Source organism: Loxodonta africana, chromosome 17, assembly GCF_030014295.1.
Source record: "Loxodonta africana isolate mLoxAfr1 chromosome 17, mLoxAfr1.hap2, whole genome shotgun sequence".
NCBI lineage: Eukaryota > Metazoa > Chordata > Mammalia > Proboscidea > Elephantidae > Loxodonta > Loxodonta africana.
In genome coordinates, this window is record NC_087358.1 from 12,801,408 (window position 1) to 12,806,428 (window position 5,021).

Consider the following 5,021-nt stretch of genomic DNA (forward strand, 5'->3'; position numbering starts at 1 on the left):
TATGCATATAGGACTACATGCAAAAGACTCCTTCTTGGGCTACCAACTTAATATTTTTCCTACCAAATAGTTTTCAAATATTTTCACACAGGGAGATACCTACTCATTCAGAAAACAAAAATTCCTAGGGAAAAATTATTCAATCTTTCTCACAAAATTTTTTTCAAGGGACAGCATATGTATCAATTATGGTCCCTCTCATCTACCATGTGATTTCTCTTTTTATGGAAGCTAGAATTCATAGTGCTATGGTCAGCAGAAATTCCTCTAAAATGTTGGTATTGATGCTGTAGAAATATGAGACTAAAAATATAAAATATAAAAAAATATATATAATTATTAATATAGAATATAAAAATAGACTTTCCTTGTAATCTGAAATCCTTATTAAAGTAATGATCGAGTAGTGTACCCTCTCTAGCTTACAGACACCAAAGTCATATCTACTGGACCGCTCTAATGTCATAAAACAATGGATGCTTCCAAGTCGCTAAAGCAATTCTGTTACAGCACACTGGAAAATCTAAGTTATAAATGAGGTACGTGGAGCCAACATCATCATCACTCTTTAGGGACAAAAGCACATATGGAAACACTTCATGGGTTCATTAAATATCAATCTGAAATAACATGACATCAATATTGGTAGCTCAAAAATGATCACACCTGACAGATGGCAACCAATTAAAGCAATTAGCAATTAACTTGTGCGTCGTGTCCCACCTTCATCCTCCTTCATGTGCTCCATGAATTCCTACAATTCCTGGAAAGGTGCCTGAGACTCAGGCTCTGCTACAGACCATTGGGATAATATATTTTGGCCAGTTATTGAAAATGGATTTGGAGTGAAAGAGTATGGTACTCTTCAACTCTCATCCAAAAGAAGTCTATTTGCCCAGGGTAACCATATACTTTAAAGCACATCCTATAATTTTTTTTTCTAGAATAAAAGAGTGCAAAAAATAAGGTTACAAAATTTTGAAATATTTTATTTATTAGCACATAAATAAGTTTCACTGTTTCAATGGCCCTGTATAATAGTTCAATTAAAAAAAATCCATTTTTTTCTAAAAAGTAAAAAATAATGTATAACCACAAATATTTTTTAAAAAGAAAATAAATATCCTTGTTTATAATATTTATCTTATTATTAAAAATAACATAAAAAATTATTCTTCAAACCCACCAAGCAGGTTCTCAGGAAAAAGACTTGACAATCTGCTCCCTTAAAGACTACAACCTAGAAAACCCTATGGGGCAGTTCTACCATGTCACAAGGGGTTGCTCTGAGTCCAAAATTGACTCGATGACACGTAACAATAACATATATTAATATATTTGTCCAATTTCCATATCTCTACCCTGGTGACATAGTGGTTAAGTGCTACAGCTGCTAACCAAAAGGTTGGCAGTTTAAATCTGGTGGTGCTCCTTGGAAACCCTGTGGGGCAGTTCTACTCTGTCCTGTACGGTCAGTATGAGTCAGAATTGACTCGACTGCAATGGGTTTTTGGGTTTATTACCAGCCAGTCCTTCAAACAGAACAAGGGAATACTGTGTGGTTCAAAATCAAGAAAGGTGTGTGTCACAGTGGTATCCTTTCACCATACGTATTCAATCCGTATGCTGAACAAATAATCTGGGAAGGCAGACTATATTATGAAGAATGGGGAATCAGGATTGGAGAAAGACTCACTAACAACCTGTGATATACAGATGACACAACCTTGCTTGCTGAAAGTGAAGAAGACTTGAAGCACTTACCGATGAAGATCAAAGACCACAGCTTTCACTATGGACTACATCTCAACATAAAGAAAACAAAAATCCTCACAATTGGACCAATAAGCAACATCGTGATAAACAGAGAAAAGACTGAATTCGTCAAGGATTTCATTTTATTTGGATCCACAATCAACACCTATGGAAGTAGCAGTCAAGAAATCAAAGGATGTGTTGCATTGGGCAAATCTGCTGCAAAAGACCTCTTTAAAATGTTAAAGGCAAATATGTCGCTTTACAGACTAAGGTGCACCTGACACAAGCAATGGTGTTTTTAATCACCTTATGTGCATGTGAAAGCTGGACAATGAATAAGGAAGACCAGAGAAGAGTTGACGCCTTTGAATTATGGTGTTGGTGAAGAATACTGAATATACCGTGGACTACCAGAAGAATGAACAAACCTGTCTTAGAAGTTCAGCCAGAATGTTCCTTAGAAGCTAGGATGGTGAGATTTAGCCTCACATACTTTGGACAAGTTATCAGGAGTGACCAGTTCCTGAAGAAGGACATAATACTTGGGAAAGTAGAGGTTCAGTTAAAAAGAGAAGTTCCTGAATGAGAGGGATTGGCATAGTGGCTACAACAATGGGCTAAAACATAGCAATAGTTGTGAGGATGGTGCAGGATTGGTGGAGTTTCTTCTATTGTTCATAGGGTTGCTATGAATTGGAACCAACTCTAGGGCACCTGACAACAACAGTATCAGGTCAATGGTATTTTTATGAATAATGTATTTTTTAGTAAAATAAATTTTAATTAAAAAAATAGCCTAGAATCTTCTTAAAGTTGCATTTTATGGTTAAAAAATTTTCAATTTTTAGGCACCCTCCATTAACTTTCTGTTAAATATAATTTTTTAGTTGAGAAAATATTTTCTCCATGTGCTGAGGTAGCTGGTAACCTCAAAAAAAAAAAAAAAAAGGTTAAATAGAGTTTACATTCTGTATTTTTAAATTGAAGTATGTATCTATTTTACTTCATTTCAGAGCATCTTCACTTGAGAAATATTTGCAAGATTAAATTTGTCAAATAAAATGTCTCTAATTGTCATTCTTTTAATGTTCACCAAATTTAGATGTTGAAAAATTGGGGGATTTCTCAATTGAATTCCATTCAGATAATGAATGTAAATTTATCTATTTGAGTTAAAATAGGATTTCTGTCAAAATACTATTCCCACAAGTTGAAATGTTCAAAATATAGATGTGGTGGGAGGGGGATTGGCTCCATTTGGTAAATAATTTGATTAAACATTTCCAACTGATTTTGAACAAAATACCAATGACTCATTTAGAAGTACAAAAAATTCAACAAAATTATAGACCACTGAAGATGATTTAGGAGCCCTGGTGGCACAGTGGCTAAAGCGCTCAACTGTTAACCAAAACGTCAGTGGTTGGAAGCCACCAGCCACTCCTCGGGAGAAAGACGTGGCAGTCTGCTTCCGTAAAGATTTACAGCCTTAGTAACCCTGGGGGGCAGCTCTTCTCTATTGTATAGGGCCGCTGTGAATCAGTCGGAATCACTCGATGACAACGGGTTCTGGGTTTTAAAGATGATTTAGTTCCTGTGTGATGCAAATGGTTCGTGTGACTGGCTATTGTAGAAAAGTTTGGAGGTTGAAGTCCAACCAGAGACACCTCAGAAGAGAGTCCTTATGAGGTGCTTCTGAAAATCAGCCACTGAAAACCGTGTTGAGCACAGTTTGACTCTGACACACGTGGGTTGGCATGAGTCAGCCACTGGTAGATTTTTAAGGATGATTTACAAAGCAGTTTTTCAAAGGCTTGAACTTCCTAAAATCCTGTTGATCACAGGCAGCTAAAAGAGAGTGTGTCACAATGCTAAAGTATTTTTTTAAATTCACTGTACGTTTCATCTCATGCACACACAAAAATATAGTGAAGTTACTCTGTGTATATGCACGCGTGCATTTAGACAATCATACTCTCTTTCCATTTGAAGAATATCACAGGATTTTATCTTAATGTTGAACATTTAAAGTAATAACACTTACATTGATCTTAGATGTCTCACCTTTGACAGAACGAGTGTCCAAGTCTTTATTTTGATTCCAAGAATTAAACGGGGGGAAAAAAAGATTCATTACTGGGATTAACTCATCTTCTGGCTTAGAATATTGAATGAAACTGATAGAAGAGTGCCATCATTTAACTCTTTGCAACGTTCTTCTGCTAATGAAAGCAATGCAGTCAAGCTTCAAAGAATGTCACTTCCCGCCTTTAGATTGTCTTCTGGAAGTTTTTCTGTCAATTCAATTGACTTCAGTTACTAGAGGAAGCAACAGAGACAGTAGTGTCCAGTCGTGCAGTTGAAAAATTGTACCCTACACTAGTTTGAGACCTATACAAGGTTGTCATTGTTGTTAGTTGCCTTGGAGTTAATTCCAACTCATGGTGACCCCACGCGTGCAGTATAGAACTGTGCTCCACAGGGGTTTCAAGGCTTTGAACTTTCAGAAACATATCACCAGGCCTGTCTCCTGAAGCTTCTCTGAGTGGGTTCTAACAGCAGCCTTTTGGTTAGTAGTCGAATGCTTAGCCATTTGTGCCATCAGGACTCCTTATACAAGGCTACACCTTATAAAAGACACCCAATCTAAGTGACAAAATACAACCCTTGCTCTACTCTCTAAGCCATTGTGCCCGGTGGAGGCTGCGTCGCCCTGGAAAAGCAGGTGAATTTTTAAATTAGCACAAAGTCACCGACTGCTTCTCAAACTTAGGTCCACAGAGCAGCAGCTGCCCAGATGGACCTTTTGCTAATTCCCATAAAGCGCTCCCTGTGAACTAGGTGCTGCCCTCAGTACAATGGTAAACTTGAAGGATTAGCAAAAGAAAAAATAGCCTTCCTTTTTCCAAATCATTGCCATGCAGTTCCCAGCACTTTACATTTTCAAAGTCCTTTAATTAATTTAAATTTTATTGGGATAGAGAAGCCATTTTGACCTCAAGCTTCTTAACCCTTTCTTAACTATATTTTTTCTCCTTTTTGATGGCATGTATTTTCAGAATTGGAATGTATGCTCACTAATTGAGTGTGTTCAAATTTTTGGTTGGTAATATGAATTTTGAGAAATATGATCTGGCAATGCAATCTGCCAATGATGCTAGTGGCACTGTGGTGCCACCAATGTGCGGTATGAAGGCATGTCAATGGAAACTAGAGATGTAATTTATTGTGGGTACCTGCCCATTAGGTTACATGGGGAACCT